Below are 10,326 nucleotides of genomic sequence, written 5' to 3'. Positions count from 1 at the left end.
AGCCCATAAGATTAAAGCACACCTGGTTCTAGTTCAAACCTGGTTTAGAGATCTTCCCCAAATGCAGGTTAGTTTCAGAAGAAACCTTAGATATTTATCTCTGGTCCTGTGAATTTGCTGTGTTTTCCACGTGCCCTTTGTACAGGGCAGTTGCAACGCTTAATTTAATTTAGCAAATGAAAGATCTGATGATCAAATCTTCTAGGAGAATAAATTTTTACTTGCAAGTGCTGTCTACTATCTACCAATACATAGAAACATAGAAACAGAGCGAGTCAGAAGGGGTCTCCCGGGCCATCTAGTCTGACCCCCGGCCCCAGCCGGCTCCACTCATGACATGCCCACCATGTGGATGTCCAGCCTATCTTTGAGCACCCACACCAATGGGGCCTCAACCACCTCCCGTGGAAGCCCATTCCACACCCTCGGGGTCCTGTCAGGAAGTTCTTCCTGGCATCCAAACGAAACCTGAGCTTTGCTCCATTGGAGCGCGTTCTGCCCTCCTCTGCAGGGCAGAACAGGTCTCTACCCACCTCCATGTGACACCCCCTCATGTACCTATACAGTGGTACCTCAGCTCACAAACACCTTGGTTCACGAACAAATCGGGTCACAAACAAAAATTTATAAAAATTTTGACTTGGGTTGTGAACTCTGCACTGGGTGGCGACCAAGATCGCAGCCATCTTCCCCCTTCTCCCCCCGAGCAGGGAGATGGCCACGATTGCAGTTGCTTCCGTGCAGAGAAGGTGTGCGTGATCACAGGCGCGCTCCTGCAGGAAAGGCGGGCGCCCTCTTGGCCACCTCCCCCGTGGCTCTGCTGTGCGGCGCCCGTCTGTGCTGCAGCAGCGCGCCTGTGATCACGCACATCTTCCCTGCACAAACACAACTGCAACCTTTGTTGTCGTCGACACTTTGCTTCACATTTTTCTGGTTTAAAAAATGGTTACAGAACGGATTAACCTTGTTTACATTGAACCTTATGGGGAAATTTGACTTGGCTCATGACCAATTTGGGTCACAACCAGAGTCCTGGAAGGGATTAAGTTCGTGAGCCAAGGTACCACTGTATATATCCCCAAAAGATATATATCACCAACAGATACATCACAAAGCTACTGCTGTGTTGCAGTTCAGTGACTCTTCATAGCTTCCATAAGGCTATTTTCTTGATTAATCAACAAGTCAACTTAATTTCAGTTAATCCCTTAAAAATCTGATTGACTGAAAGGGCTCTTTTGATTAATTGGTCAGCAATGTTAAATGCATAGTTTAGTTATCTTTAATAACTACATGTGCAGCATTTATTTTCCATAATCAAGTGAATGCACAGCTAAAAGTTTGGTTTTAACCAAACACTCACTTGAGTGCTGTTTTATCTAGTGCTGCCACTATCATGGCCGAAGTCTTTCTATAACGGTTATGCAGAATAAGTTCCAAACTTTAAGGTCCAAAAAGGAAGGAATCGGGAGGGCAGCATGGACAACTCTGTTGTCAAATTGTTGCATTCTAATGCCATTCTGCATTTAAAAGTGCGTAAAGAAGAGGAGGCAATTCCTCGCTAAACTCTTAGTGCGCTCCTGTGAAGGGAACGTGGGTTTTAGGCCCAGATATGTTTAAACAGGCTCCGTCCAGAACTCCAGGGAGCACATCTCTTTCTGTGGAAGCAGAGTTGCCAAGTGAAGAGAGGAAGAACCCTTTTACACATGCACCTATTTCTGAAATCCTTACCTGAATTGTGTGTGGCCAGAATTTGAAGCTAGCCGCTGGCATTTTTTGAGTAAACCCAGAATCGTTGAGTGAAAACAAGCAGCATCCGCTCCATTCAGTGGACGTGTTTTCCTGGACACCGAGGAGCTGTGTTTCGGGGCTTGGAGCCTGCCTGCCATTTCACGGCACACGTGGATGCGTGTGCCAACTTCGTAGCCACCTGCCTTGGCTGCCCTTGGGTAGCCAAGCTTCCTGGGTGGAGGAAAGCACTGCGACCCAAGAGCCATCGGGGCTGCTTTTGCTCTTGATGCCAGCCACTGGAAGGAAGAAAAGGCTTTTGCTGTCAGCACCACTCTGAATGCTGCAGGCTCCGTCTCCTGGCCTTGCCGATGTATTCAGATGTTTGACATCTAGAGCGGGCAGACCGACTGCTCCCAGCATGCCAACCATGCCTGCTGGGCATCATGAACAAGCCACTCAGTCTGTAATATTGGAGTCACAGCATCAAACCTGCACTGTGGCTCATCGGGAAACCTGAAATTGGGGAGCAGCCTGCATTCAGTTTGTACCTGCCTCCCCCACCCAGTGCCTTGCAGTGTATCACAGACCGTTCTGGATACTGGACATTGCTGGAACTCAGGCCTGCAAGGGGGGGAAATGCCCAGTCAAACAGGCTGATTCACTGATGCTCCAAAGCCCCCCTGTCTGTGTCTTTCAAGAGCTGTGTCTCCTGAGCACAGGCCTATTGGGGAAAGGAGCTGTATGGACAGGGGGGAGAAGGGCTTTTCAGAAAAAGCATTCAGGCAGAAAGATGGGAAGGCAGCAAGAGGCGAAGAGACAGCCAGGCAAGGGGGGGCGATGCAAGAGATGCAAGGAGGCCCCTGGATTTTTTGCTGGGGGGTGACATGCTGACGGACAGCAGATGATGGCGCAGAGGGCCTCCTACAGAGTCAGGGTACAAATACAGATTCAAGGATGCAGCCCTGGTGCCCTGTTCCCTAAGACTGCCTTTGTTGGATTGCAACTTCCAGCATCCCCAGCCAGACTTAGGTGCAACATTGCAATGGCAGACCCCAGTGGGGGGGTCACTTGCTGACCTTGTTGGGAAAATTCAGATAAATCCTGGCAGAAAACGGTTGCTTATATGTGCCTTTGTGTTAAAAATCAGACCTGTGCCCCTTCCTCAGAAAGCAGCCCAGTTCCAAGCCAGGGCATTGCTTAGTGCTGCTGTTGCTTTAAGAGGATGACATTCATCGCTGGCCTGAGAAGCTGCTGGAGCTGACAGGATCCGTGGGGAAATACCTGAGACAAGGGTGCCCCTTTGTTTCCCAGCGGATGGACCGCCTAAGCCCCTGGTCCCACAGAGGGGAGCGCCTGCCGAGTGTGGTTGCCAAACCAGACTTCCTGAATGGTTCCTCCATCAGACACATTTGCATGTTTAAGCAGAATCCAAACTGCAAAGAGGTCTGCTCAAGTGACACGTCAATAAAGCAACCAGTCATGTTTTCCAGTGTTTAGTTATAATGTTACCAGTATTTCTGATCGGCTTAGAACATTGTGTCACGTTATGTCAGCAGTAACCTGGCTTGGAACTGGGGTGCTTTCAGAGAAGGGGGTGCAGGTATTTTTATAACCCAAAGGCACAGATAAGCAACCCTTTTCTGCTGGGATTCATCTGAATTTTCCCAAGACCAGACAGAAAGAAAGATAGGTAGGAGTGAGCGCTCATGCCATCGAGGCACAGATCTTTGTGAAGAAAGGACAGCCCTGCAAGGCAGAAGTTGCGCAAGAGGCAGCCTGTGTGATGATGTGGGTTATACATGCTTAGACTTCCTTGCGGCTGGCTATGGTGACGAAGCAGTTGCGCCAATGGCGTTTGGAGAAGGAGGGTGTCGCAGAGTCATCTAACGGGAGCAGGAGCAGGGCTTCCTGCAATGCTGCTGCTGTCATGGAAGTAGGGCTTGCAAGGCTGTGGGGCCATCCCTTGTTCTTTGCAAGGAAGCCGCCAGGGCCAGAATCCCCTGCTTCCTCTGAGCTCAGCAGGAGCTCCCACAGAGGCTGCAGGGGAATAAACTTGGCCGGCATCGGCAGATTGTTTCCTGTTGTGATGCAACGACTTTTAGGATGGCCAAGACACGCTCGCCTTACAAAAGAACCATCCAAAGTGGCAAGCTGCCCTTTTGGGGACATGGGATGGAGATGGTCATGAGCGGCACGACAGTCCCCCTGCCCGGCCCTCAAGGAGAAGTGGGAAATCCAGGAAGCCACGTCGACCCATACCCATAAAATCCGTCCTAGCAGGTTCCATTTCCACCGGGTTCAAGTATTTTGAAAAGCTTGGCTTTACCACAAGGAAGTTCTATTGTTGCTGGGAAAATTAATTCCCCACCCAAGCTGTGGGCAGAGGTGCAGCTCAAATAGAAGGAAGTTGGGAACTCTGAGCAGGTTGGCAGATGACGCGGCTTAGGGTTGATATTCATAGCAAAAAGCGCTGTTGCTGTGTTCTGCTGCCCTGCTGCCTGAGCTTTGGGAGATCAAACAGCAAAGCTGGAGCAATAAGTGAAAATGCTGGGATGCTTCCCTAGGCAGCACGAGACTTGGCAAGCTTGCTGCCTCGCCTCCCTAGCAGAACCCTAAGAGAGCTTCAAATGCCGGATGTTGTTGTTGTTGTTAGAACATTTCTATGCCGCCCCTTGCCGAAGCCTTGGGGCGGAATATTAATTACTGGATGGATAAGACAGGTGGTAAGTAGAAGGGTGTTGGTTAGATTAATTATAACTGAGACAGCCCCAAACCACGTGGGTTTCAACACAACTGTTTTTCCCCAGGAGCTATGCCAAGCAGCCCGTCTTTGGGGCTGGCGAGGAACCTGTGGGCGTCATTCAGAATGCGCAGACACCCAGGATCCTCCGTGCTGAGAGATCACGCGTCGTGCAAGGGGCAGGTTTGGCAGACATGGAAAGCCTGGGGCGGCTTATGGCCACCCCCCGCAGCTGCTCAGCCTGGGCCTTCCAGTGCGTGGGGCAAACAGTCCGATGCAGTGGTGAGACCTCCTGGCACTGCTGCCCGTCTTGGCAGCGGCAGCTTGCTCAAGCCACCACTTCTGAAGTTGGCAGCACTGCTCCTGGCTAGTGCTGCGGCTGATCTAGAGGGAGTCGGGCTTATTAACAAGCCCAAATAAGCCGTGTGGGTTCTAAACCCGAAGCATGAGTTGCTTGAACTCAGTCCATGTGTGGTTTTAATTTGATCACATCCTGGTGGGTTCCTTTTAGCTGATGGAGCAATTCTCAAGAGGAGGACGTGCTTGAGGGAAAACAGCAGCCATTGATAGCAGAAGTGTTCTTAGCCTGTGTCCTTTGGAGGGTGGGACCTGGAGTATGGATTAGGTCACACAAGGCCACCAAAAGACTCATTGAAACCTAGAAGCAGAGTGAGTCAGAAGGGGCATCCCGGGCCATCTAGTCTGACCTCAACTCCAGCCAGCTCCGCTCATGACATGCCTACCATGTGCATGTCCAGCCTATCCTTGAACACCTTCACCGGTGGGGCCTCCACCACCTCCCAGGGAAGCCCGTTCCATACCCCAGGGGCCCTAACTGTCGGGACAGCCCCACCTGAGTCACTATCATTGTGTACTTTTCTGGACATCTTAAGTATACGTCCCTGGAAAGCAGGGCACAGAAATACAATAAATATTCTATATCCCTTCCCCCACCTGTGGTTTTTTCATCCTGAGCTGCATCTGCCTGGAATATATTAACAATTCCCCAGTTCTTCTAACTAGGTTATATGGTCTACTGCTGCTTTGCATTGGATTAGTGCATTGATGGTAATTTTATTGACTTTGTCATTTATGGTCACTGGTGCCCTGTGTTAAAAATAGTTTATCTAGAGAAAAGTGGATCACAAATATGATGGAGATAAATGTCCATACTCCATGCTAATTACTGGCTCAGCCTATCAACTCATCTGGTTAATCAGCCAGGTTATCTTTTTATAAAATCCAGCTGGCCACCCCAGCCTTGATAATGATCCACAACAGTCATGGAGTGCCTTTGAAGGTTCCAACTGCTTCGTGCACAACCTTGCAAGACAGGCTGGTATGACCACCTCCGGCTTGTCCACGCGAGGGCCGAGCGGTGGGGGGAGACATGCTGGCTGCGGAGGGATTTGAACCAGGCGCTTCCAGGGTCGTGCAATTAGCGGCACCATGACTGGTTTGGAAACAAGTTCCAGTGCACTTAATGGCATTTATTCCTACTTCAATAGGCGTGAGTGTCTTATATGCACCTGCTTGAGAGAAAGTCCCACTGAAGGTAAAAGGATTTGGTCCTGAGTAATGCAAGGAGTTTCACGTTCTAGTCCTCCCATGACTTTTCTGTGCTCAGGGGCCTTGTTTTTGACTCATCTGGATCAGGAATAATGTCTTTTCCCTATGATCCTGGGTTACTCCTCCACTGTTCCTCTGTGACGTGCTGCAACAGCCGGAGTGGAGGCACTGTATAAAACGGGTTCTTTGACCCATTGAGCTTCCTTTGGGGGAGGCTTTAAGAACTGGGTTTCTGATGCTTGGGGAAGTGAGTGGTGAGGGAAACTGAGGGGGCTACGGAATAACAAAGGGACTTCTCCAATGAACAGGCTGCTTTCAGACCCAGTTCTGAGCCTCCAACCATTTCCTTGCCCTGCTGGAGGACTTTTACCAGATGGGCAGAATCTTTCGAATGCCCCCAAGGCTGCCCAGCAGCTTTTGTCATCAGTCCAAAGTTTAGCTTTTGGCCAAACCCGAGGAGAAACATGGACCACCCCCATGGCATTCCAGGAGGCTCCAAAGGACCTGTCCCCAGAGGGACGACCTTCAGATGTTTCTAACTACAACTCCCTGCAACCCCGATAGCAGATGGGAGTGATAGGAACTGAAGTCCAAAACTTCTGGATGTCACCATATAGGGGAAGTCTGTTCAAAAAATACCCTCCCCTTCATACAACCACTGGGAGAGGTTGTTTGGCTTTTTACTAAACAAGACTGCCCAGGGGGTCCCATGGGGGTGCAGTATATAAACTTAAAGATGTTTAAAATAATTAACAGAATCTAGCAATATTTCTGTATAACTGCACACATTTAAAAGCATCAATTACTTTTCGATTTCAACAGTTACAGTATTTTTCAGTTTCAACAAAGGCAGAGTACAGTATGTTATGTGTTGGTCCAAGATTAGAATATCCATGTCATCTACTTAAATACTCAAAGTGCTTCTAGGCCTTTGATCCACCATGTCACAGGAGATGAGCTACTGTCTTTCCCACTGGTTTCAGCCTTTACTGATCACAAGTGTGCAAAAATCCACTTGTGTTGATCATGTTTTAATTTCCACAAAACAAAACATAATGTGTGCATCAGAAAATATTAGAGTGTTCCAGTCGAAAATTATTCCACGTTATAATCTGCTCCCAAAAAGAGATCACTACTGGTTATCACCAAAGCATGATTCAAGGAAGCATTAGCAGTGGTACGATACACCTCCGCCTTTCCTTTCCGCTGATTTAGACAAACTCATTGTGGTATCCAGTAAACAAGAAACAAGAGATCCACCCAGACTTCAGATAAAGTTGCTAAAACAACAATCCAGGCCATTGTGGTGGCATTCCTGCTTTAGACCCTGAATACCAATAACTATAAAGACACATTGTGTTTTAAATTGATTGGCATTTATAAACTGATCAACCTCAGTAACTATTCCTAATAGTCTGTGCAGAGGAGCCTGTGAAGCTGTAAAAGCTTGGGGGGGGGGGCAATCCCATTGTTGCCACCTGCCATCAGCCTGTCTCCATGGTGACCCTAAGAAGGAAAGCCCCTGAAATGTCCTATGTCCTATCCAAGACAGCCCGGCCTCGCTCGCCGTTCTGGGCCAAATGCAGATTTTAACAGTGCTGCAGTTGCGAATACTGCACTATCAAACGCTGCAGCAGGCAATTCACCTTTGGCAAGATTTGTAATAACAAACGACCCATCATTTCATTGGTTTGTTCAGCAGTGATCAAAGCCCTCTGCCATCCTGGTTTCGTTTTCCTGACAGCGACTGCGAGGGCACAGCCAGTCTCCACATGAAGCAGACTGGGGGCAGAAACCCAAAGTCAGTCTTGAACCCGTCAGCTGGTGCCAGTTCCGCAATCCAGCTGCAAAGACTTCCCCCGCTTTTGTACTTATTCTCAGCCTGCCACTATCGAGTAGGATTGTCCATCTTTTCCTGAGTCTCTGGTTTTCTGAGACTTGCATCGTTTCTCACCCTTCCCAAAATTCTCTGTACAATGAGGGATTGCTCTCATCTAATTTCTGTTTACAGCTGTGATCCAGGTAATCTACAGTTCAGCTTATGAGATGGCCGTATCTAAGCCATTAGCTCTCGAGGTCATCCTCAGTCTGTCTGCAGGACAAAGTGAGGAACGCCGACCTTCCTTACTGGATGGCTTTTAAAGTATTTCTGTATGGGAAACGCTGCAAGCATTCTAGAGCAGCCCTCCCCAACCTGGTGCCCTCAGATGTGTTGGCCTACAACGCCCATAATTTCAAATCAGTGTGAAGATGCCAGAATGCTAACTTTCAGCCCTAGAGAAAACCAAGTCAGTGATGTGCAGTGTAAAGGCTTGAAATTCCACATTCTTATCCTCCTGCCCAAATTTAATTAAAAGCCTTGAAATTCTGAGACTGCCGTTGGGAAGAGAATGGTCACTGGAAGACCTGCTTTTCATGCCACCAGGCCTCCTGCAGGGCTGCAACTATATAAAGCATTACTAAGTATGGAAAAAGAGCTAATTAGCTCTACTCGTTTTGCAGCGTGTATCTAAGAGTATTGCCCCTAATAGTTGAGCATTGCTGCTCTCTTTAGAGAGTCATCACCTTGTTCACACCACGGATAGAGTATGGCTTTTGAAAACCAGAGGTACAACATGTTATGCACCCTACCTGGTCATAAGAAACCATGCAGAAGTGGATGGTTTTTGGCCAGCCACTGGCCCTGCTGAGAGTTGAAACGGAAAACATTTGGAGTGGCTTTTTGCTTACCCCTGACTTAGAGCAACTTCCCCCAACCTGGGGCCTTCCAGTTGTGTGGCATGCAAAGTTTCAGCCATTGGCCATTTTTATGGGCCATCAAGTTGTCTCCAACTTAGGGTGACCCAAGAGCTCCAAAACGGCCTGTCCTTGGCAGCCCTGCTCAGCTTTGTCACCTCACTTCATTGGCTATATTAGGTAGGAGTTAAGGGGGTTGCCGTCCAACACATCTGGAAGGCGCCAGATTGGAGAGCTGGGCTGCAGGTGTGGGCAGCTGAGGTAACTTGTGTTCACTCTCACTGCAGCTCCCCAAAGTGCACAGCCCTTGATTCGATGATGCACATGCCAAGGTCAGCCCTGGATGTAATCCATGTCAGTCATCTGCAAATCCTCCACATGATGTGCCGCTACCTGTTTTGAAAAGGGAAGGCAAGGCTGTCTGAAAGGTCACCAAGCGTGAATAAAGACTCCTGTTTGGCCACTGCTTCACTGGGCCATGATGGGAACAAAGGTGTTTCCCCTGAAATGCAAAGCAGTTTCTGGATACCCACGGACCAAAGCGTCAGAGCTTCGATCACACCAAATGGCATGCACCCCCAGGAGCTCCTCAGAACATGGATGCACTACAGCGTCATCCTAACAGTCATGAAGAACCCCCATGTTCAGAGGTAGTCTGTCACTTAAAAGCAGCTGCCAGGAAGCTAATTAATAAGGGCACCTCTTTATTTATTTATTTATTTATTTATTTATTTAGCACACTTATAGGCCACCCCATTCGCCAAAGCAAATTATTATTTATTCAATGGATCAATATCCCACTTTTTTCCAATGAACTCAAAGTGCCTTACCTCTTCCTCCTGTTCTCAGTCACGGCAATTACCCTGCAAGGCAGGTTGGGCTGAGACGCTGTGACTGGCCCAAAGTCATCCAACTGCCTCCATGGCTGAGCAGGGACTAGACACCTGAGTCCCAGGTCCACACTTTTAACTTCTACACCACACTGGCTCTTGGCCTGGTGCTCATGAAGACCCCTTGCCAGAAAACCATCACCCAGCTAGCCCTGCTTGCTCCCAGGGGTTTCAGAGGCTCTGGTTGGCCATCGTGCAAGCCACTAACCACCAGTTTTGGTTGGCTGCATTTAACAGCAATCCAATCCCGTGGATGTCTACTTAATAGTAAAAGCCATTCCATTCAGTGGGCTTCATGCTCAGACAGGGTAATGTGCACACCCTTTGGAAAAAGAAGGGGACGCGCACCAACATCTTTCCCAAGGGCTAAACAGAACGCGGCAGCAGGAGGCAATTGCTTGCAAACAGGGCAACGGTGCGGAACTATCGGGATGTTGGCCAGAGATGAGCGGGGTCCCCCAGGGCTCTGTCCTGGAACCGATCCAGTGCCATCCTGTAAATTTTTTTTCCTGTAAATGGAAAATCGTGAAGAAAAGCCAGCAACAAACAGAGCCGAGCAACCGGGGTGGCAGCACGGGGCCAGGCGCTTCCTCGCGAGCAGCTCCGCCTCGCTCCACCCGTACGCGTGGCAGCGACCGCCTCCCCGCCGCGCGGGCCCCC

Source organism: Varanus komodoensis, unplaced genomic scaffold, assembly GCF_004798865.1.
Source record: "Varanus komodoensis strain SLA01 unplaced genomic scaffold, ASM479886v1 scaffold56, whole genome shotgun sequence".
NCBI classification, from domain to species: Eukaryota; Metazoa; Chordata; class Lepidosauria; order Squamata; family Varanidae; genus Varanus; species Varanus komodoensis.
This window is presented reverse-complemented; position numbering follows the sequence as displayed.